This window comes from Phacochoerus africanus, chromosome 4 (assembly GCF_016906955.1).
Source record: "Phacochoerus africanus isolate WHEZ1 chromosome 4, ROS_Pafr_v1, whole genome shotgun sequence".
Taxonomy (NCBI): Eukaryota; Metazoa; Chordata; class Mammalia; order Artiodactyla; family Suidae; genus Phacochoerus; species Phacochoerus africanus.
Genome location: NC_062547.1, coordinates 82,830,737 through 82,855,785, shown reverse-complemented (window position 1 = coordinate 82,855,785; position 25,049 = coordinate 82,830,737). Strand labels below are relative to the sequence as shown.

At 43.3% G+C, this 25,049-nt stretch overlaps 1 protein-coding gene across 2 annotated transcripts in view; it reads right to left on the bottom strand.

Moving 5' to 3' along the window:
* ARHGEF28 (Rho guanine nucleotide exchange factor 28) overlaps nucleotides 1–21,866 on the bottom strand; it is a 340,195-nt gene extending 318,329 nt beyond the window's left edge. The window contains exon 1 of one of the 2 annotated variants that reach the window (XM_047778093.1): nucleotides 21,591–21,866. The gene's annotated coding sequence lies outside the window, so the exon portion shown is untranslated. The remainder of the gene's footprint in view (nucleotides 1–21,590) is intronic. The other variant, XM_047778094.1, reaches the window with a different exon arrangement.
* Between the last annotated feature and the right edge of the window lie 3,183 nt (nucleotides 21,867–25,049).

The following is a 25,049-nucleotide window of genomic DNA, read 5'->3' as shown; positions in this document are numbered from 1 at the left end:
CATTTTCCTCCCATGTCACCAAATGCAGAGGTGCTAAATTAACCAAAAGATGCAGGACTGGTAGAGTACCAGCGGATCACATGCACTGCTTTTCCACGTGTACATTCACCGAGTTATGCCATAAATAACTTTTTGCAAACAGAGCTATAATTTTTTCAGACTTTGGTTTTATATGTGTATATTATGCAAACTTTCCAAAGTATCTCCATCTATAATTTTCATTTGATTGCCAAACTATCAGTTTTATCTAGAAGGCTGGTAACATTCATAGAAGGGAAACCCAGAAGTGCCAAACACTCTATCAAAGTTCAACTAGGTTTGTACATCCGATCTCAAGTTTAATTTTGAGACTAAGTGGGAACACTTGCACTTTACCCAAAAGTGGCATGTTAATAAATCCTTAACTAGGGTGACAGAATTATTTTTTTAAGTTTTTTCTAATGTCAATAGCACAGAGGAAAGTTTCACTTTGACCTCTGCTGGCTGAAGTTTTCTTTGGCACTAAAATACCAAACTCTGCCAGACTGATAGGTAAATGGCATTCTGATGCAAGGCATGTAAAATATACTTAATAAGGCTGTTGAACTTTCTTAGGGACTTTTCATATGGTACATGCAACTGTTTAAATATGGCTCAGAGAGTCACCAAAGGTAATGGATGAGGAAACCAAGGACGGGGGTGTGAATCTTGCTTATGGGCTTGTGTCTTGATCCCTGCCTGATCCCTGCAAGAGGTCTGCAGAGAAGAATGCAAGGAAGAGAGCTGGGATGAGGGGCGGGAGCCCCGGCCCAGCTCACCCCGCTCCTTGCCACTTTGCATACCGTAGTGCTAGTGCCCAAGACCCGCCATTCTCAAGAGTGCTCTTCATCACATGTGCATCTCACCTTAATCACAGGGTGCTTTCAACATCTGCACTGCTGCATTACAACACGACATTTATTGGTAACATTTCTGAAACTGATTAGTTTGCCATTACATGCTCTTCTTTTTCTACACAAAGTTCTTATTCCTAAATAAAAGTGTACAAATGTGAAAAACTAACTTCCTCAGCATAGTTAAAACCTTAGACTAACGTGCCAGAAGGACTGTCTGTGATGGCATAAATGATAACCCCGGCTACACGCTTTCTTCAAATCTATGTACAGTCTTGAGTGTTACATGGGCTCATAGTTACATGTTATGGGCTCAGGGTTACATGTGAACATAGATGCTTCTAATGTCTCGTGATTTAAGGCTCACTATCCCACATCACAAGAAAGTGTAGACTTCTGGTAGAAGAAACCAAAGCCTTTTTTATTTAAAAGATGTTACTGGAGTTCCCGTCATGGCTCAGTGGTTAACGAATCCAACTAGGAACCATGAGGTTGCGTGTTCAATCCCTGGCCTCGCTTAGTGGGTTAAGGATCCAGCGTTGCTGTGAGCTGTGGTGTCGGTTGCAGCCACGGCTTGGATCCCCCATTGCTGTAGCTCTGGTGCAGTCTGGCAGCTACGGCTCCAATTAGACTCCTAGCCTGGGAACCTCCATATGCCATGGGAGGGGCCCTAGAAAAGACAAAAAGACAAAATAAATAAATAAAAGACATTACCTACTGTACACTTAAACGTATAATTAATTCCATATTTAGCAAAGAAAACAAATGGATTTAAATCATAGATTTATCCAGTCAGTAAAACACAAAAATAACACAAAAAATATAAGGCAGACTATAGAATCAAAAGCTGTAGCTGGGAGTTCCCATTGTGGCTCAGCAGGTTAGGAACCTGACATAGTATCCATGAGGATGCGCATTCACCCAATGGGTTAAGGATCCCGAGTTGCTGAGGCTGTGGTGTAGGCCAGCAGCTGCAGCTCTGATTCAACCCCTAGCCTGGGAACTTCCATATGCCACAGGTGCAGCCCTGAAAAGGAAAAAAAGCTGGCTGGTAACTCACTGATGAAAATAGAATTTACGAACATCTTTTATTATGTAACAATATGCAAGTTTTTTTATGATATTACGTGTACATTTTTACTAGTCACAAATATACTGACCCAAATAGTCAAAGGCAAACACATGAATGTTCAACAGCTGACAAATTACTGACTTAAAAATTCTTTGCACACATCTGTGTAATTTCTTAATTTAAAAAAAAAAAGGAGAAGGGTGGTCCCGTCATGGCTCAGCAGAGTTGAATCTGACTAGCATCCATGAGGATACAGGTTCAGTCCCTGGCCTCACTCAGTGGGTTAAGGACCTGGCGTTCCTCTGAGCTGTGGTGTAGGTCGAAGACTCAGCTCAGATCTGACATTGCTGTGGCTTTGGTGTAGGCCGGCAGCTGCAGTTCCTATTCAACCCCTAGCCTGGGAACCTCCATATGCCATGGGTGCGGCCCTAAAAAGACAAAAATAAATAAAAATTTTAAAAGGAGATGTCTGCACTTACTTCCACTGGGAGCTACTACAGGTCAAGAAAGGCTGCTTTGTTGGCTGGCTTGTCCTCCCTGCCAGAGCCCGCAGCCCTGAGCATCTCAGAGCACTAAGCCCACACCTCCCCTAGAGCCACAGTACATGCTGCCCTATAAGGGTGACCCATGTGTCCAAACCAGTCAGGGGCTGCACACACTTTCCACACCCCTCAGATCATTTTGTATAGCACCTTACTTATGATAGAGCATAATATCTTATTTTTCTAATCTGTTTTCTTTTTTATTAAATATAGTTTATTTACAATGTTGTACCAATTTCTGCTGTACAGCATAGTGACCAGTTATCCATATATATGTGTATATATATATACACACACATTCTTTTTCTAATATTCTCTTTCATCATGATCTATACCAAGAGATTGGATATAATTTCTTGTGCTGTACAGCAGGACCTCATTGCTCATCCATTCTAAATGTAATAGTTTGAAATCCATCCCACTCCCCCTTGACAATCACAAGTTCATTCTCCATGTCTATAAGTCTGTTTCTGTTTTGTATATAGGTTCATTTGTGCCATATTTTATTTTATTTTATTTTGCTTTATTTTTTGCCTTTTTAGGGCCGTACATAGAGGTTCCCAGGCTAGGGGTTGAATTGGAGCTATAGCCACTGGCCTATGCCACAGCCACAGCAACATCAGATCTGAGCCACATCTATGACCTACACCACAGCTCATGGCATCGCCAGATCCTTAACCCACTGAGTGAGGCCAGGGATTGAACCTGCGTCCTCATGGATGCTAGTCAGATTCGTTTCCACTGAGCCACGATGGGAACTCCAATTTGTGCCATATTTTAGATTCCACATATAAAGGATATCATACTGGTATTTGTCTTTCTCTTTCTGATTTACTTCACTTATTATGAGAATCTCTAGTTGCATCCTTTTTTTTTTTGTCTTTTGTCTTTTTAGGGCCGAACCAGTGGCATATGGAGGTTCCCAAGTTGGGGTCTAATCAGAGCTGTAGCTGCCAGCCTACACCACAGCCACAGCAATGCAGGATCTGAGCTGCGTCTGCGACCTACACCACAGCTCATGGCAACACCGACCGGATCCTTAACCCACTAAGCGAGGCCAGGGATCAAATCCGCAACCTCGTGATTACTAGTCGGGTTCATTAACCACTGAGCCACGATGGGAACTCCCATAATTTGTTTTATCTCAAGGTACCTTAAGCTTGTAAAAAATTGTGGTCAACTGCATATACACATAGAAAATAAAAACTCCCTCTAATCTCTCCATAGATGACTGAACAATATTTCATGTACATCTGGCCTCAGACCAGGTCTGTCAACAGGCACGTCTTAACACCTACTTAGCAAAATTGTTCATGCTGGAGCCAAGAAGATCTGCTCACCAGACAGAGGCATCCTGGCTGGATATCAGTCTCTAAAATAGCTACTCATTCTCTCTTCCTTGTAATGAGACTTAAATTCAATACAAACAAAAGTGCACTAGCTACTAAGGAAGGGAAAAAAGGAACTGTGAAAACAGAAGGGAAATCAACCGCATATTTGGAATTCTATGGGAATACGTTAACAAGAAGAAAATAGGCACCTGGCAGGAAAAAAATTTAAGGAAATTATTGAGACGTGATACACTTCCTGTCAAAACAACACATGAGGAGGTGACTCACTCGATTAGTATCTTTTAAGTGCTATGTAACTTTAAATGCTCCATAAGTTGAATGATGTTCAGTTGTGGCAACGAAGGATTTTATTTTTTAAGTGCTAAGCTGTTCAAATGATCCTACGCCAAAAAATAAACAAAACAGCATGTATGCATGACATTCACAACAGTATTCTTTGAGGTCACTGAGGCTAAAGAAGGCACTACCCTTTGCCTCCCCTAGTTTTGTTTCAGCTCAAGTGGTGTCTGTGAATATTATGCAGTAGTGGAGTGTTTAGTCCTGGACTGGAGAGCTGTCCCCCAGCGAGAGAAACATTATAATCAGTCTGCTCTTAAGTCAAGAAGAACAACAAAGCCTTGATGAAACATTCAGAATTCTGCGGGTTCCCACTGGGGCACAACAAGATTGGCATTGTCAAACCCAGAGCGCTAGGATGCAGGTTTGATCCCTGGCCACCGAAATCGTGGTTCAGATCTGATCTCTGACTTGGAAACTCCATATGCATGGGGCAGCCAAAAAAAAGCCTTCAGAATTCTATAAAGCTGTTTCCATTCTCAAGTGCTTATAGTTAGAAATATATATATATATATATAGATGTCTATGTGTGTGTATATATATGCATATAAGAATATATATATATGTGTGTGTGTATATATATATATATATATAATTAGGTTTTCCATACAAATTTAAAATGTAAAGTCACTACAAGCATATTGCCAAAACAAATTGAAATAGCAAACAGACTTTTCTGTTTGATAATACACAAGTTTTTCCCCCAGCCCCTGCCAAATAGCTACTGTTAATGTTTTATAAGTCCAAATTTGAAAGGGTTGGTTTTTTTTTTTTACTAGCAACAATTATGCCAGTTCAATAAAAATTTTCAAGCAAGTGCAAGAGTTTGCAATATAATTATGACATCTGAAAGATATTCCAATTATATTTATGAACTAAGTAGACAAATTTTTATTAAAGTGTCTATTTCCTAAATTCACTTCTGTTTTTATAATATCACTGAAGCAGGTACATATTTATAATATAGATTACGTTTAGGAAACTATAACAACCACCCCCAAACCCACAGAGACTGGATAATACTTTGATTTCCATTATACCAGAGAGCACCTGGCTCCCACATCACAACATACTCATTTGCTTGCACACTGACTTAGCAGCACTGAGAGCCCCTCAAAAGCTACCTCCAAGCCTCTATCTCTAAGCCACCCGCACCCATCTATGGCTGCCTAACAGTAATTACTAGCCAAACTCAACTCAAAGAAGGCTCAAAACTCTAACAGAACTCTCCATTTCCCTGATGTAGAGAAGCTCTGTAAAGAACTCCTGGATAAAGGTTTGGAGCCCCTTTACCCAGCAAGTAAAATCCCAGACAGAATAATGTCCAATCTCCAAATCCCCAGTACAATAACATATATTTATCTTGAACTTCTGAGACGTGGATGTCATGTCTTTAAAATGCCATCTTTGGGGGAGTTCCTGTCCTGGCTCAGTGGTTAACGAATCTGACTGGGAACCATGAGGTTTTGGGTGCGATCCCTGGCATCACTCAGTGGGGCTCTGATTAGACCCCTAGCCTGGGAACTCCATATGCCACAGGTGAGGGCGGCCCTAAAAAAGACAATTAATAAATTTTTAAAATGCCACCTTTTTATGAGCACAAGTTTGTTTTCTTAAATACTCCTAGTCAGGAGCAACATTAAATGCTAGAGGTTGTAGAAATTTGCTATACTTTCTGAAAAAAGAAGGAGGCGATTTCACTTGCCTGATGTCACAAGTTTAAGACAAAGTGGAGGGAGGTGAGGAAAGAGCAGGGAGTCGGGGAGAGAAGGAGTGAGAACTACTGTACAAGGGTTCTTTCAGTTAAAAATTTGCATTTATCAAAAATGCCATGAATCTCAGTGCATATTCATTCGCCCCTGGACCTAAATGCACTGAGGTACATTAAGCTCCATCCGCTCAAATGAAATTAATACCCATTTTCAGTCATCTTTGAATTCAATTAAAAATAATTACTAGATTATTACTGGCTGATTCCACCTCACTGCTCATGAAGTATTCAGACAACATTAACATGAGCTGTCATCACAAGGAAATCTCAGGGTATGAGCAATCATTTCTCCCTGTAAAGATGCAACCTTGAAGAAGCTTCTTCAAACCCAACTTCCTGAACAATCCAGGTGCTGCCAGTCAAGTGTCAGAAAGCGCTCTGGGAACCAAGCCCTAGACTAGTGACCCAAGGGAGGCCTAAGACACCATCCTTACCTCCAGAGAAACATGGAACTCGAGAGATCGGTACATACCATGCACAAGAGGTTGGCCCAACCCCTCAGGTTTCAAATGAGGTCACTAGGGCCCAGAGAAGTGACATGACTCCCCGAGTTGTCTGTGGCAGTGCTAAGATTTCAACTGAAATTCTGCTTGGGGTCCAGCCTTGGCTATACTCAGACTACCTTTTTAAAGTCTTCCCTTTACACACAATCTACTACCATTTGTGACATGAATGGCACAAAACACCAGCAGTCATGTCCAACTCCCGCCAAAAAAGTTCTTGAATTTAAATGCAGTCGTCTCGTCGACTTCTATTAATTTCTGCTGCTGCTTGTATACAAAGATGCCATGACAGCCAAAGAACATAAAGCTTCCTACCATGAATGTGAAAGAAAAAAAGAAATACTTATTCTATTTTTAACTTTAAAAACTAATACACTAAAATCTAAATTCTAATAAGCAATAAGATGAAATTTTCAGGTCAGGGATCCGGAGTTGCCATGAGCTGTGGTGTAGACCACAGACACAGCTCGGATCTCCTGTTGCTTTGGCTGCGGCACATGCCAGCAGCTGTAGCTCCAGTTCGACCCCTAGCCTGGGAACTTCCATATGCTGCTGGTGTAGCCTTAAAAAAAACGCAAAAAAAAAAAATGAAATTTTCCTTAAACTGTTCATAGTAAAACTGAATTTTCCCTAGGTCAGCCCCATTTTTGTAAGTAAACCAAGGGAAAAACTAATTTGGGACTTTCTGCAGATATGTTCAACCTAGAATGCGCATTTTCATGGAGAAACAAACTAATCTGTCTATATAAGAAATCTATTTCACCTTCTTAGATAAGATGTAAATGTTTTTAGGAGTTCCCATTGTGGCTCAGAGGCAACGAACCCAACAAATATCCATGAGGACATGGGTTTGATTTCCGGCCCTGCTCAGTAGGTTGAGGATCTGGTGTTGAAGAGAGCTATGGTGTAGGTTGCAGACCCAGCTAGGATCTGGTGTGGCTGTGGCTATGGTGCAGGCCAGCAGCTGTAGCTCCAATTCAACCCCTGGCCTAGGAACTTCCATATGCCATGGGTGCGGCTCTAAAAACATAAAGTAAAATAAAATAAAATTGTTTAATTTAAAAAAGATTTAAACGGTTGTATAAGAAGGGTAAAAAAATCAAAAGACTGAGACTTTTGTCTCATAATTCCTATCCCATGGAAATTTGCTAAGTAAAGAACAAGAAACAATGTGAATTCCTATAGCTGAGATTTTAAAGATTCTTGACACTATGTTTTATACTCAATAAGCAAACTATCAACCTTTCTGGTTATTAAATGGTAGAAGAAATATACATCAGTATTTTATACATGACATGAAACATACAATTTAAGAGAAATGCTTCTATTTTATTCCCCCTAAGAATCCATAAATTTAAAACTTATTAAAGCATTCATAATAGGTTGTGTGTGTTGGCCAAGAATGGTTAAGTGGCCAGCAGGAAACTGGCTAAGTCTCTAAGGGCAGTGATAACTGGTATAAAAGCAACTATCAGAAATTCTTCCCTGAGACCTTCTGACAGTTGCAAAACTGGCAACTTCATGAAAAGCAACACTGAAGAGTTAAGTGAGCTGTTTCTTATACATAAATATATACGCTGATACAGAGTGGGCAGCTTGCCATTCCATCCCATCCCAATTCTACCTCTGACCTTTATTACCCATCAGTGAAATCACTACCTAAAGAAATCATCACCGTGCATAGAAATAACCAAAGCCCTGCCATTTGGAAAGGATACAGATTCTGTGGAGATATGCAGGGATCATTATGTTCAAGGAGCTCAAAACTAAACCCAGGCCCACCGATGCCTAGGTTTATGTTGTTTTCCACTCAAATGATAAAAAGAATTGCTTTGTTTTTATCCTCCTCCCCAGCTCTTTTCCAGAATAAATAATAAGGATAGCATGCTCTTAAAAGTTGTGTCAGACAAAGTCCCAAATAACTTAAGGTTGCCAAAACCAAAGGTAATCAGATTTTTATTTCAACTAATTTTTTAAGCCAGAACATCAAGGAAGGAGTATACAGCCTAGTTAGGACCGGTGGTATAGTGTAGACGAATGATAAAGAGAACTCCTTTACAGCTATTTAGATTTCGTCTCCTTTTTTTTTTGTCTTTTTTTTTTTTTAGGGCTGCACCCATGGCATGTGGAGGTTCCCAGGCTAGAGGTCCAATCGGAGCTGTAGCTGCCAGCCTATGCCACAGCCACAGCAACACCAGATCCGAGCCACGTCTGCAACCTATACCACAGCTCAGAGCAACGCTGGATCCTTAACCCACTGAGCGAGGCCAGGGATCGAACCCACAACCTCATGGTTCCTAGTCGGGTTCATTTCCACTGCACCACGATGGGAACTCCGGATTTTGTCTCCTCTTGAAGGAAGATAACTTTCCAAATGAAGAAGACAGAACATCTGTAAGTGGGAAAGTCGAGCATAGGGACATCCAGAGGCTCTGAGTAAGTTGCAGGCTGCTGGACACACCAAGATAGGAAAGGTTTTTCTATCTTGAAAGTGAATTACATACCCTACCTTTAAGCCTTTACTGATTTGTGCATGTTTCTTTTTTCATTAATGTAAGCCATGATCACTGTAAACTTCCCTCTTAGAACTGCAAAGGTAGTTCGGAGGATTTTCTGACCATAATCTATCAGGAACTGTGGAAGATTTAAATGCAAGAACATGTCATTTCAATTTTCAAAAAAAGCCAATTCTAAACTACAGACAGAAGGAGCTTCATGTTGATTGTAAACAAGATTCAAGGACAGATTAGAAAGGGCTGATATTTGAGTACCTGAGAGGAAGTGGTGGCTGCTTGGAGCCAGTGTGGGTTCCCCAAGAATAAGTCACTTGAGAATAAGTCAATTCCCTTAGTGGTTACTGAAGTGGTAACTCCATGTAGCAGACGTGGTTGACATCGCACACATCCTTATGACAGGATGGAGATATTAAGAATCAGATGCTGGTACAGGTAGGACTAATTTGCTGAACAATACTCCCTGAAGTTGATAAACATTGATCCAAAGTGAAATTTGTATAGAGCAATAATTTACTGTGCCCTAGACCTCAGCCTGGGTAATAATTTAATCACGTCTTCAAGGCATTCGAGAAATGCATAACAAATCTGTGGATAACTTGGAAGAAAAGGGGATGGAGAATGATAAATGTATAGATAAAGCAATCTAAAAGACTTCGAAAAGCTAGAACAGATGGTCATATACGGGAAATTTTAAATAAATATTAAGTTTTATTCATGGGATTAAGAGACCAATTGCACACATCCACAAATGAGGAGATGGGGCTCAGCACTAAAAAGCCTAAAAACAAACTTGGTTATCTTGAGATGACTGAACATCAAGAGTCAGTAGCCTTGTGTAGAAGGGCCATAGTTGGAAAGCCATTGTTTGAGAAATTATTCTGTCTAAGCATTTTACATAGACTATCTTATTGAGTCCTTATAACAACCTTATAAGAAAACTAGGTAAACACTGACACTAAAAGTTTAGATGACTTGCCCAACGCAAGGTAGAAAGTAGCAGAGCTGAGAGTCTCCCCAGTTTTCTCCCCAGTGTAGCCATGAGGCTTCAGTGCTCCCCTGGAAGAAGATGGTGGTTGGGGGTAGGGGGTCCTCAGCAAGGGTGGGAAGGGTTCTGCTCTACTCTGCACTGTCAGTCAGCCCCTGAAGTACTACTCTTTAAGAAGAATGTAGCAAACTGGATTATGTTCCATATTCAGGGTAGTAAGAGCATTCAAAAATAATGTCACCTAACAAAGGCTGAAAGATATTTACCAACTTAAATAAGGCTTAAAGATAGGGCATGTAATTAACTTTCGAAAATGTAGGGGGCTCTCGTGTAAAATAAATTGTTCAGAATGGCCCCCACGCAGTAGAACTATGAACCTTAATACAGAGAAGACTGTTTTTTAACAGCCAAAAGGCTTCCAGCGATAGACCACTTACAAACCAATGACAATACCTCTAGGAAAGCTCTGCACTACAACAAAGCAGGGGCAGAAACTATGGAGCTCAAACACTGAGGATGGCAGCACAGAAAAGCACAGGAAGCATTCTACCTGCATCGCTCCATCGCTCAGGCCAGAGTTTCTTGGTGCCAAGAAGGATCACCTGGCGGCATTTTACCCCACAAGGAAAAGGATGGTAAGTAGGAGAACCCTAGGGGGCCTCATCATCCATTCACAAAGGAAGATAGGAAGAAAGGAAGAAAATCAAAGGAACTGCAAAACATTCAGAAAGCAATTAACAAAATGTCAACAGTATATCCTTACCCATAAATAACTAAATTACTATAAATGTAAATGGTTTAATTTAAAAGACAAAAAGTGGCTGAATGGATAAAACACAAGACCCCAGCATATGCTTCCTACAAGAGACTCACTTAAACTTTAACGACACTCATAGGCTAAAAGTGAAAGAAGAGAAAAAGATACTCCATGCAAATGTAACCTAAAAGATCAGGGATGACTATACTTACGAGACAAAATAAACTTTAAGTGAAAGGCTACAACAAGAGACAAATAAGATCATTATACAAAAATGAGGTCAATTCATCAAAAAGTATAACAACTGTAATTATATGCATGCCCAATATTGGAGCACCTAAATCTATTAAACAATTATCAACAGATCTGAAAGCAGACATAGACAGCAGTGCAAGATAAGAGACTTTAATAATTCACTTTCAACAATGGATAGATCCTCCAGACAGAAAATCAATAAGGAAATAATGGACTTAAACTACACTTTAGGCCAAATGGACCTAACAAACATACAAAACATTCCATCCCACATCAGAACACACATTGTTCTCAAGCACACACAGAACATCCTCTAGGATACAGCATATGTTGGGTCACAAAATGAATCTTAATAAATTTAAGAAGACGAAAGTCATTTCAAATATCTTTTTCAAACCACAATGGTATGAACCTAGAAATCAATAAGAGGAGGAAAGCCAGCATAAAATCAGATATGTGGGGAGTTCCCATTGTGGCTCAGCGGTGACAAACCCGAACAGTATCCATGAGGATGTGGGTTCGATCCCTGGCCTCACACAGTGGGTTAAGGATCTGGCACTGCCATGAGCTGTGGTGTAAGTCAAAGATTTGGCTTGGATCCTGCGTTGCTATGGCTGTGGCACAGGACAGCAGCTGCAAGCTCTGATTTGACCCCTAGCTGGGAAGTTCCATAAGCCATGGGCACAGCCCTAAAAGGACAAAAAAAAAAATCAGGCGTGGGAAATAGAACACATTTCTGAAAAAGCAATTGGTCAAAGATGAAATCAAAAGAAAAGTCAAAAAACTCTTGCGACAAAAAGACAAACACAACATACCAAAACACGTATGGGAGCTAACAAAGGCAGTTCTAGAGGGCTTTACAGTGATCATCATCTACATTGATGAAAAAAGAAACATAAAGAAATCAATAAATTAGTTAATAAATGCAGAATATGCATTTGACAAAAATTCAACATCCTTTAATAAGACCTCTCAATAAATTGGGTATAGAATGAATATACCACAACATATTAAAGACTATATATGCCAAACCCACAGCTAATACTATATTCCACAGTGGAAGGTTGAAAGCTTTCCCTCCAAGATCAGGAACAAGACAAGGAAATCCCCTTACCACTCCTGTTCCACATAGAACTGGAAGTGCTAGCTACAGCAATTAGACAAGAAGAATTAAAAGGCATCCAAATCCAAAACAAAGTAAAATTGTCTGTTTGCCCATGACATGATCTTGTATAGAAAATCCCAAGTACTCCACCAAAGAACTGTTAGACCTAATGAATGAATTCAGTAAAGTTGCAGAACACAAAATCAACATACAAAAATCTGTTTTATTTCTGCACACTAACTATCTGAAGAATAAAGAAAACAATGTATCAGAACAGTAAGATACTATTTAACCAAAGAAGTGAAAGATCTATACACCAAAAACTATAAGACATTAAAGAAGAGTTCCCATTGTGGCTCAGTGGGTTAAGAACCTGATTCTGTGAGGAGGGGGGTTGGATCCCTGGCCTCGCTTAGTGGGTTAAGGATCTGGCATTGCAGCAAGCTGCAGTGTAGGTCACAGATGCGACTTGGCTCCAGTGTTGTTGCTGTGACTGTGGTATAGGTTTATATGCAGCTCTAAATCAACCCCTAGCCCAGGAACTTCCATATGCCACAGGTGCAGCTGCAAAAAGAAGAAAAAAAAAAGACATTAAAGAAATTGAAGACAAACTAATGGAAAGATATTCATGTTCGTGAATCAAAGGAGTTAAGATTGTTTAAATGTCCATACTACCCAAACCTATCTATAGATTCAATCTAATCCCTATCAAAATTCCAATGACTTTTCATAAAAATAGGAAAAAACTGTCCTAAAATCTGTACGGAACCACAAAAGACCCTGACCAGCCACAGCAATATTAAGAACAAGGTTGGAGGCATCATGCATCCTGATTTTGGATGATTGCAAAACTACAGTAATCAAAACAGTATGGTACAGCTTAAAAACAGATACAAAGATCAATGGAACAGAGTTGAAAGACCAAATAAAACCCCATGCATATATGGTCAATATTTAACAAGGAAGCCATAAATATTAAAGGCAAAAGTATAATCTCTTTGGTAAATGGTGTTGGGAAAACTGGAAAGAATAAAATTGGACCACAGTCTTACTCTACTCACAAAAATTAACTTGAAATGGATTAAAGAAAGAATATGAGAAAGAATAAAATTGGACCACAGTTTATTCTACTCACAAAAATTAATTTGAAATGGATTAAGGACTTGTAAGATCTGAAATCCTAAGCCTCCTAGAAGAAGATATGGCAGGGGGAACTCCTTAACATCAGTCTTGGCAATAATTTTTGGACACAACACCAAAAAAACAAGCAACAAATGTGAAAAAATCAAGTGGGAGTACATCACCAGTCAGGGAAATGAAAATCAAAATCACAATCAGATCACCTCACACCTGTTACAACGGCCATTACCAAAAAATAAGAGAGGAGTTCCCGTCGTGGCACAGCAGAAACAAATCCGACTAGGAACCATAAGGTTGTGGGTTCAATCCCTGGCCTCACTCGGTAGATTAAGGATCCGGTGTTGCTGTGAGCTGTGGTGTAGGTCACAGACACGGCTCAGATCTGGCATTGCTGTGGCTGTGGCGTAGGCCAGCGGCTAAAGCTCTGATTAGACCCCTAGCCTGAGAACCTCTGTGTGCCATAGGTGCAGCCCTAAAAAGGACAAAAGACCAAAAAAAAAAAAGAGAGAGAGAGAGAGAGAGAAAAAGAAACACTGGTGAAGATGTAGAGAAAAGGGAACACCGGTGAACCACTGGCTGGAATGTAAATTGGTACAGCCGCTATGGAAAACTGGATGGCAGTTCTTCAAAAAATTAAAAATAAACTACCATATGATCCAGCAACCCCAATTCTGGGTACATAGCCGAAAGAAATGAAATCCCTATTTCAAAGATATTTCAGCACTCCTGTGTTGATTGCAGCATTATATATCATAGCCAAGACATGGTCATAACCTCCTGTGTCCATCAACGAATGAATGAATAAAGAAAATATGATGTATGTAACACAGTGGAATATTATTCAGCCATTTAAAACAGAAATCTTTCCTTTTGCAACAACATGGATGAACTGGAGAGCCTAATGCTAAGTGAAATAAGCCAGTCACAAAAAGACAAATACTACATGTTCATGACATCAGTAATATATGCAATCTTAAAAAAAAAAAAAAGAGGTCCACTTCACAAAAACAGAATAGAATGGTGGCTTACAGGGCTTGGGGAATGAGGAAATAAGGAGATATAACTGAGAGTCTGTACCTCGTGAAAAGTTCTGAGGATCTAAGGACCCCCCTGGTGACTATAGTTAATAATACCATACTATAAACTGGAAAGTTGCTGAGAGTAGATCTTTGGTCTTGTCACAAAAAAGTTAACTCTGTGAGGTGATGGATGTGTTAATTACCTTGAACTTGGTAATCATTCGGCAACGCGCATGTATATCAAATCATGTTGCACACTTGGACAAATAATTGATGTATCTAAATTTGAGGTGAGGAGTTTCCATCATGACTCAGCAGAAACAAATCTGACTAGTATCCATGAGGATGCAGGTTCGATCCCTGGCCCCACTGAGTGGGTTAAGGATCCAGCGTTGCCATGAGCCATGGTGTAGGTCACAGACATGGCTTGGATCTGGCATGGCTGTGGCTGTGGTGTAGGCCGGCGGCTACAGCTCCAATTGGACCCCTAGCCTGGGAACCTCCCTATGCTGTGGGTGTGGCCCTAAAAAAGACAATAAATAAATAAACAAATAAAAATAAATTTGAGGGGAAAAACAAAGACAGATGGGGGTATCTTTGTCGTCACTAGTCCCCCACCGCTGAACGCATCCAAGGACAGTACTGAAATGGTCAACCTTTGGGAGATAGGCGACACAAGGGGATTGTGTGTCTGCTAGAAATGAGAGAAAACCCCCTTTCAGGTTTCCTTCAATGCTGTAACTCTCACCTCTGGACAAGAATTTCATTCCTTTCCCCAGACAGAATGTACAGTTTCCTACGAGAGGCCTAAGGAGCTTCTCATTTACGTCAGAGAAGGGACTAGGAATTTAATCTCTTGAGCAACATTTTCCTTGCCTCCTCTGTACCCCAATATTTTCCAATGCAATTCACACCTGATAGGCGGGAAAACATCGCCATTAGCCTTCGTGGAGATGTGGTAAGCCAGAAGGACTTGTTGACAGGACAGTTGGAAAAACCACCAACCAACCAACCAGTGTACGTATACGCTGCTTTAGACTTCATAACAGCCTAAGTCGGGGGCCCTGTCATCACTGGACCTACAGTCAGGTTGGAAAGCTGAAAACTTACTCAACAGTTTCTGAGAGATGGTGGTTTGAGCTTGTTTTGAGGACTGCAAGAGGTTTTAGCTAGAAAAGAAAAGGAAACAAAGGAACCAAATCGAGGAAGTTAGGACTACATGGCATGTTCCACAGGCAGTTACTGGCCCCGGCTGATGGGAGCCGAGGAGTCACGAGAGGAGGCAGGTGACTTGCAGGTTATCTTTAAAGGAAGACCACAAGAATGAGCTTTTCCCGGATACTGTCAGAGGCAGAAGGCCAGAAACACTAACGATTCGGTAAGTAGCTAGCAACCCCTTTTATAAGTTACCTTTTTTAAAAATGATGCCAGGCCGAAGCAAACGGATTCTGAACCGAGGTGGTTCCAATTAACAGCCACGCTCAGAATCCTGGGTGAGGGGCTCAAATAACCCATAATCTCACAAATCACTAAGCACCCACAACTTTCCAAAACTGACTCCTGGACACACAGCAAACCAAGAAGCTGGGAGAGTAAGAAAATGAAGAAAACTGTTGACGAAGGGCCATGCACAGATAAGAAGCAATGGTTTTAGGGAGAAGAGACGAATCTGCCCCAGAGGGACGGCACCTGAACCATCCAGCCCAATGAAAACCTCTCGATCTTCACCAATACTCAGAAGTCCTTAATGAGACTGCCTTTGCTCCAAGCCCTTCTGGTTTACAGGAGCCCTGCAAAGGCCACTGGGGATGTTTCCCTGTGTATCAGGTGTGGATATTCTTCATCATGAAATTCAGAAATAATCAGCCCACTTGTCTTTCACCTCCCCAGAGCTACCCCGCCCCCCTTCTTCTATGTGGGGGACTCTAGAAGAAAGGGAGCAGGGCGGCCTATGACCCTCATGCATGGGACCCAGACGTCCATGTCTGAAATCTCTCTGGACCAAGTCCAGAAAAGATAACTGAGTCATTTCAACCTGATGACTGTCTGGTGATCCAGGTGAGCTAAGTTAATAGTATTATTTCATAATCGCTTCAAATGCTTATGGACCGCCCGCTGCAGGCACAGTACTGACCCTGCAGACAGTACATTCCTGGCTGTGCTGCCCAAGACAGGAAAGGCCGAACTGCCAGATGCCCTCCTCACCCTCAAATTTCTGAAAAGTACAGAGTGTTAGAAATGGCAGGTCCTTAGAGACTATGAAGGCTGCTCCCTTCCATTTTACCAGAGAAGGACGCTGAGACCCAAGGAGGGGGCACATGTGCCCAAGGGTACACAGCCAAGAGGTCACAGGCCACCGTCTCCATCCCTGCCTTGGACTCCAGCCTAGGGCACTTCCTCCTGAGATCACGCTGACACCTCACTGCCTTCTGAAACCGGGAAAACCTGCTCCGGCTCCTTTTGTAAAAATGCCTGCTTTCCACTTGCTGTAACTACAACCATCACTTTCCGGCACTTAATCTCTGCCAGGCACTGCTAGAAGGGCTCCTGGCTAACTCACTGAATCCTGCCAACAACCCTAGAGGGCAGGTTACAACGATTATCCCCATTTTACAGATGGGGAACCTGATGTGGAGAGCGGGGACAGAGTCAGGGCCATCTAATGAGACAGGCTGACTCCAGGGGCCCACTCTTAACCACTTTGTTGTAATTGACGCAAGAGAATTGCTTTAAATTATAAAATGAGGGAAGAAGAGGAGCAAGCCTAAAAAGGGCATGATCATTAGTGTTTGATATTGAATTTAAGAGCGAAACCCTACAGTTCATTCACATAAGCAGTATATTTCTTGATAATTTATTAAGGGAATGTCAGTACATGTGAAGGAAATGCAGAAAGCACATGAACATTTTAGGCATTTTTAAAGGCAAAAGGATCGTGTGAACACCAGTGGCACAGCCTGCCACTTGAAACAGGCAGAATGCTATCTGATGGCTTGTTCTACTCACACTGCTACATACAGCGAAGGAGTCACAGCCCACCTCCGCCTAGGCTGGCCTTCACTTACGGCTAGGAGTCACTCCTTGTACATCAGGGTTCTATAGCAATCAAGGTTCAAATTAATAAATTGAGCACTCATATAAGAGAATACACCTCTGAAGATTAAAATACACTTTTTATAAAAGTATTCTAAACCTAGATCACTGGAACAAATGCCCAGTATTTGATTAAGTATTTTACTTTCCTCCATACTGAAAAGGATGTCAAACTTCATTATCTTGAACATCCAGGAGAAGAAGTCCAGGAGCAACAATGGTAGAAATAAACAAATTATAATTGCTCTGAAGATCAAATTTCAGGAGGAAAATTGCAGTCAAGTTAAGAAGATGCACTATCACAGAAAAAAAAAAAAAATCACCTGACATTTTATCAGCCACATGTCTTGGTGTCGAGTGTGCAGAAGCCCACTCAAAATGCAACAGATCCTAAAAATCCTAAAATCAGAAGAGCATTGCCTTAGACACGAAATCCTCAGTCCAGAGAATTAACAAAGAGCAGCGCCAGGCACAGAGTAAGCCCTCAAATATTTGTTGAATGATGGAGTTCCCGTCGTGGCTCAGTGGTTAACGAATCCAATCCGACTAGGAACCATGAGGTTGCAGGTTTGATCCCTGGCCTTGCTCACAGGTTTAAGGATCTGGCATTGCCATGAGCTGTGGTGTAGGTCGAAGATGCGGCTCGGATCCCCCATTGCTGTGGCTCTGGCATAGGCCAGTGGCTACAGCTCCAATTAGACCCCTGGCCTGGGAACCTCCATATGCCACAGGTGCGGCCCTAGAAAAGGCAGAAAAAAAATATATATATATATATACGTGTGTGTGTGTGTATATATATATATATATTTGTTGAATCAATTTAAGAAAATGTCCACAGAGGAATGGATATATGTGTAACCAAATTCACTTTGCTGTATGCCTGAAATTAACCCAACTTTGTAATTCAACTATATTCCAATAAAAAAAAAATGTAAGGAAAGAAAATGTTCACAGAAAGAGAGGAGCATGATAAAGACTGTTGAAATGGCAAAAGAGCAGAGTGACACTGCTTTGAACTCTCAAGACTTTTAGATACCAGGATAATAAAAAGGGACTGAGGATTATAGAGACTGGACAGAAATGGCAGTGTACCAGCCAATCAGGGCAAAATGCTCTGTGGTATAGGACCTGACCTTCGCTTAGTAAGAAAAACATCTCTAAAGCCCATTTTTGCCTAAGGAAAGGATCTGGCCTCAAGCCCTATAGCATGGAATAATATTTACAGCACAACTCTAACATGGCAAAATTCCCTGAATTTGGTGCACTTCAAATATAACACTTTTTTTTTTTTTTTCATTTAGAACTCTCACTGGGAATTGGCCAGCTAACCCATCTCTTCACAACAAATTTAAGGTCACAGGAAAAAGTAGCCTATAGCTTCTCTGCTTCACAAAAGCAACATAAATACAACTGCAATTAGATAAAACCTACATAAACCAGATCTGTCATATCTGATCAACAAATTAAAGCATAATAAAATCACAGTCAGCCTGAGAGTTTGTGAGTAATTTAGGCTCTCTGCAGTATCATTCTGGACACATCCCAGTTGTTAAGGGTTTTCTGACATTTATATCATAAATCTTTTTTTCTGGGGAGTCAGTACTTGGTCACAAACTCTGGCCGAACTAGAAGTTAGAGCTTAAGTACCAATAGAGTGGCTGCCAATTCTATACAGAATGCTTAATAAAGAAGTAATATTATAGTCCCCTATTTGTTTTAAAACCTATTTAAAACACATTTGCTTTTCTCATATGGCACATACTAAAGAAGGTCATGTAACAGGGCTCACCTGAAATTCCTACGCAATTTAAATCTTAGCCACAACAGTAGTTTCTTATAAGAACACAATAAGAAAATATTCCAAACTTTTCCGCAGTACTCACATGATTCAAAAAGGGGCGTGAAACACAAGTGAGGCCCCGATGAAATTTCATAGAGCCTAGTTACCAACTACTGTTTTCCTCTTTACCTTTAAGTGTTTCTAAATGGCTGAAAGGACAGGAGAGGTGCTTCAAAGGAAAGTCTAACGACACACCTGTTACATAACCTGTTCTTGGTTGGCCAGGTTATGTTGTTTTGATAAGGAAGAAAACACAATCAAAAGCAGGGCAAACACTGATTCTCTGTTCTCCGTTCTCCCATCGGCCAGGAAATTCATCTGAGTCACACACCCAATAGCTAGCACCCAGCCTCAGTTTCCCTAACCATGAAATATGAGGACTGATGCCATCCAACTTCCTATATGATCAAAGAATGAACACAATAATCACCCAGAAAGCCCACATGAGAACATTACTCTGAAATACTGTTAAATAAGAAAATTCCAAAAGTTTTTGCAGTAGTAATTTCTTTTCCTCCAAATATTCCAGGAGCTCCCTCGTGGCGCAGTGGAAACAAATTCGACTAGGAACCATGAGATTGCAGGTTCGATCCCTGGCCTCCCTCAGTGGGTTAAGGCTCCAGCATTGCCGGGAGCTGTGGTGTAGGTTGCAGACTCGGCCCAGATGTGGCATTGCTGTGGCTGTGGCATAGGCCAGCAGCTGTAGCTCCAATTAGACCCCTAGCCTGGAAACCTCCCTTATGCCACAGGTGCGGCCCTAAAAAGGAAAAAAAAAAAAAAAAAAATTCCAAAGGAGTCAGCTTGACCATTAATCAAGATAAGACAAATACCTATGTGCTTTAAGAATGTGTATATAAAAACCCAGAACAGACATATTAAAAAGCCTCCCAGGAGTTCCCGTTGTGGCTCAGTGGTTAACAAATCCGACTAGGAACCATGTGGTTGTGGGTTAGATACCTGGCTTTGCTCAGTGGGTTAAGGATCTGGCGTTGCCATGAGCTGTGGTGTAGGTCACAGATGCAGCTTGGATCCCCCGTTGCTGCGGCTCTGGTGTAGGCCGGTAGCTACAGCTTCGATTAGACCCCTAGCCTGGGAACCTCCATATGCCCGGCGCGAGTGGCCCAAGAAATGGCAAAAGGACAATAAATAAATAAATATCTTCCCAGGTAAAGCTGTCACTTTGCTCGGATTACTACGTGCAAAGAGCAACCCACAAAAACCTAAGAGGACGGGTCTTCAATTTTGTTTTTGTTGTGAGAACGGGACTTCAATTCCCCTGACATCTTCAGGGCCTAGAACAAGAGATGGCAAAGCTTTTAACAACAACAACAACAACAAAAAACCAGGAACTCTAGGGACCCCAAATGATCAGTTCTTTTTCGTATTTCTTACCCATTTGTCGCGGGGCCTGCTGATAAACCTCTTTAACTCTGTCTGGGTCTGCAGAGATCTGTCGCGACCCAGGCAGGGGTCAAGAAGGGAGAAATTGCGCAAGCCCAGAGGTTTCTGCCAGCTGTGACCAGTGGGGGGCGGAGGGGGACGCTGTGGGTTCCCAGGGAAGCAGATGGATTCTCCCCTGGAAATCTAATTGGTGTCCGAGAAACCTAGGTTTCCAAGGCGGCCTGAGCACCCAGCTTCCCAAAGCCCTGCAGAGGCAAGGATGATTCCTTGGCCAGACACAGGCAGCTTTATGCCCCCCTTTATACTCCCAGCACGCGAAGGTTAGGGAACCACTACCCACATCCCAGGTACCCGAGGGGAACACAGATCCATAAAATAATCCTAAGGTAGTCCAAAGGAATTCTGGTCGCCTCTCCTAACCAAGATAACTACGATGCCTTTTAAAACACAACACATGTTTCCACACGAGAGAAATGTTAGCGCTTGTGTGCTGACCTTCCTCCTGGTCTGCTGCTCTCTGGGGACCTGGCCCTGCCAATCACCCTCACCCCGGAGCCAGGCACTGATGGGGAGGGAAGACCTTAGCTTTCGAGGCTCTCCCTGTCCACCGCAAGAGGGCCATTTATTTCCCTGGCGCCCGAAGGACACCGGCCAGGCTACCACCACCCACCCCTACCCCCCGCATCCTGGGTTCCCGGAGCGCGGCCGACATGGGCGAGGGGCCGCGCCACTCGGGCGACCTCGCGCTCAGCAGCAGCTGCAGCTGCCGCTGCCGCCGCCGCCGCCTCCACCGCCGCCGCCGCCCCGCGGGCCGCGCAGCCTCTGCACTTGTTGCCGGCCCCAAGGGACCGGGAGGCGGCGGCCATCGCCCAAGCCGCCGAGCCTGCGGCAGCACCCCCTTTCCACCTCGCGTCCCCCGGGAGACCGCAGAGAAAGCAGCTCCGGGAGGGCGAACTCAGGGAGGGCGGACAAACTTTTCCGCCCCGGGCCGCCGGGAGACGCAGGGGATGGAACCTCCACAGAGCACTTACCCGACGCTGCGGCCCCGCAGCCTTCGGCGCCCGAGCGAGGCGCTGCCCCCGCGCCCTACTCGAGGGCGCCCAGAACGCGCCGCGGGAGCCGGGGAGGCTCTCCCGAAGCGGCCCACGCCCGGCGGCGCACGGCCCGGCCAGCGAAAAGGGGCGGAGCCCAGGCCGCGCTCCCGGGCCTGGCTGGCTGTGCCCGCTGCGGGGGCCGCCCGGCTCGCTCCACGCCTGCCGGCTGCCGCTGGATCCCCGCCTGCCTGCCTCCCGGGCCCGGCATCACATGGCCCGGCCCGCCCGCCGCCGCGCCCGACACCGGCTCCAGGAGGAAACCTGAAGCTGCCCAAGCGCGCGGGCTCCGCCAGCCCCCTCCCGCCCGGACCTCCCTCCCCGGCCCCGAGCGGCGGGACGGGCCGGAGCTCCCCGCCCGGGCGCACGAGATTGCTCGCGGGTGGCGGTCCCCGTGCCTTCCGGGGCCCCACCAGCTTCGCCTCGCCGCCGCCTGAGCGAGGGGCTGGCTGCCCGCCTCTGGAGGGAGACGTGCTGGGCCCCAGGGAGGCCCAGGATGTCCTCGGCTAAAAGCCACCACACTTGTGACATAACATGGCCCAGTTCTTACTGAAATATCAGTAGATGCCCTCTTGTTCAAGCCCAGAGCTTTGCCAGCTGTGATTCTCTACTTGTTCACGCCTGAAAGGGGCTCCTTGGGAAGTTGTCATAATTCAGAAACATGCAACCATGTTTTTTACCATGAACAGCAATGTGAGGGCTTCCTTACCATCCAACGCACTTTTCCGGTTCGAATTGATCACAGTCCCAAGCGGAGAAGCCCTCTCCGTCAGCCAGACCTTGGGAAAACAGACTTCAGATGATGACAGCAGCTTTAAGAGGCAAAATTGCTGATTTGACTTTCCTCCTAATTACCTTACCCTGAGTCTCTGTGAAGACCTGCCGCCCACAGAGCCAGCACAGGGGTGCAGCCGCAGGGAGCTGGACATCAAGACACCGCTCCCCAGCTGTCACCAACACCTCTTCAGGGTCTTGCCCATTTTCACCTCCCTATGGGTGTCTTCACCTTGCTCAGCCCACCTTGCTGACAGAGCGCAGGAGGAAGAGGACTAGGCTGAAGAAGAGCGCAAGAAAACCCTGTCTTGTGGCTGAAGTCCTTAGCCTTGTTCCAAGGCAAAGGTCCAGGCTTCTGTCTTGATAAAGGGGCCCCACCTTGGCATTGCACACTTGGCCCCATGCTGTAATCCCAGCTCCTACTTTTACAAAGCTGGAACCCCAAGGCTTGACCTCGGGCATTGCCTTTTTTTTTTTTTTTGGCTTTTTTAGGGCCGCACTCATGGCATATAGAAGTTCCTAGGCTATGGGTCGAATCAGAACTGTAGCCACCAGCCTGCACCACAGCAACACCAGATCCAAGCCTCGTCTGCAACCTACTCCGCAGCTCAGGGCAACTCCAGATCCTTAACCCACTGAGTGAGGCCAGGGATCAAACCCACATCCTCATGGATACTAGTCAGATTCGTTACCACTGAGCTACAGCGGAAACTCCAGGCACTGCCTTTTAAAGAAAAAGAATGTCCTGCCCATTGCCAGGACTTCAGGGTACTCAAGGCAAAAATAAAAAGTTATATTTCTTTCAAAACTGAAAAATATTTCCAACCCTAAAAATGTCTATTGGAGATTAACTGAACCAACACACTGAACAAAAATGGTTTCCAACCCATGGTGAGCGAAAACCACTGACATGTAGGGTGGACTTTGTTGTTATTCTCCTTTTTGCATCGCTGTTATAGTGTATTTTCTTTTCTTTATTTCTCCCCTCCTTTTTTTCATTAATTCTCTCAAATTATGTAGATAGAAAAAAAATAAGAAAATGTGGAAGACATTATATGAAACCACCCCAAAACTCCTTCCTCACTAAAAGAAACAAACGAGCAAAATTAGTACTGTGGCACCCTCACCAGCTGAGGACATATACTCATGCTCTCTGCAGTTTTCTTGCCTTCTCTCAAGCACTGAGCTTGATCAATATTTAAATAAGCACTTGGCTTTCAGCTTCTCTAGGTTCAAATATTAAGCGAAGTGTACTCTAGCAACCTTAAAAGAAGCCTGTGAATGTGAGCAGCAAGAAGCTATCAATTGTGTAAACAATCCTCTGCCTCTGATTGATTTTCCTTCTCCAGATATAGGTCACTCAGGACACTGAGACGGCGCTAAGCTTGGCTGGGATGGCATTTGTTGAGAATGCAAGGCGACATATTCTCCAGCTCCAGGCAAGGGACATTCAGCCAACAAGAAACCAGGTTGGTACCTCAGGTGGGAAAATTCTAACTTCCCAGCAATTTCTACGTCAGTGTCCCAGCTCAGCTCTGTTTCTTCTGGTTACTCAGTTTCCAGTTCATCCTTACAGACTTCAGAAAGAAGTCCTTTCTTCATTGCCCTGGTTTCTGCCAGCCTCTGCACTTTGGCAAAGCTTAATGACCTTACCACATAATTTAGCACCTGATTGCTTCTATTCACCGTCATATGTTGGACCATTACAGGTTCTTATCCTCTTTTCACTTGTCATTTCAAGGACAAAGAGTGTTTCTTATCCCAGGAATCTCCACAGTCCTAACACAGAACACCTTTGGAGTATTTAACATGGGGGGGGGGTGTTCTTTTTTCTTCTTATGGCTGCACCTGTGGCATACAGAAATTCCCAGGCTAAGGGCTGAATCAGAGCTGCAGCTGTGGCCTAGGCCACAGCCACAACAGCTCAGGGCCTGAGCTACATCTGCCACCTATGCCACTTCTTGCGGCAATGCTGGACCAGGGACTGAAACCCACATCCTCCCAGAGACAATGTCAGGTCCTTAACCCACTGAGCCACAAAGGAAACTCCAATGTTTGTTTTTTTACATGAGTTATCATATCAGCTCTGCAGGTTGGAAAATGTATATCACAATTTTCGAACTTCTCTTTAATGCATTATAACCACTCCAAATTCTATTAGCTACTTAATTCTTTCCTGCTCCTCATTCTATTTCCTTTGCCAGTAATTCTCAAAGATGGAACAACTGTAAATCTAATGTTTGGACATATGAGTTAGGGAATTATCAGTGTTTCTGAAATAAATACATGCTACTAGAAGACAAGAGATTTGGGATAAAGAGGACAAGTTTTGGAACTAGAAATAGGATGAGCTTGGGAAGAGTCAACCTTTCTGAGCCTCCCTTTTCTCAGTTGTAAAATGAGCATAAGAATGGTATTTATTATCATCGTGAAGATTAAATGACTGAGGGTGATTATAGGACACATAATAAGGATGCAGGAAATGGTGACAATATTTCAGGGTATGGATATATTAGGAGAACACTTCAGGGCTTTGAGAATTAATAGAGCATGTCAGACTCTGAGGTAAGAAACTAGTTCTGAATTATACACTTGGTTGCTCAGACTGAGAAGGTTCAGGAACAC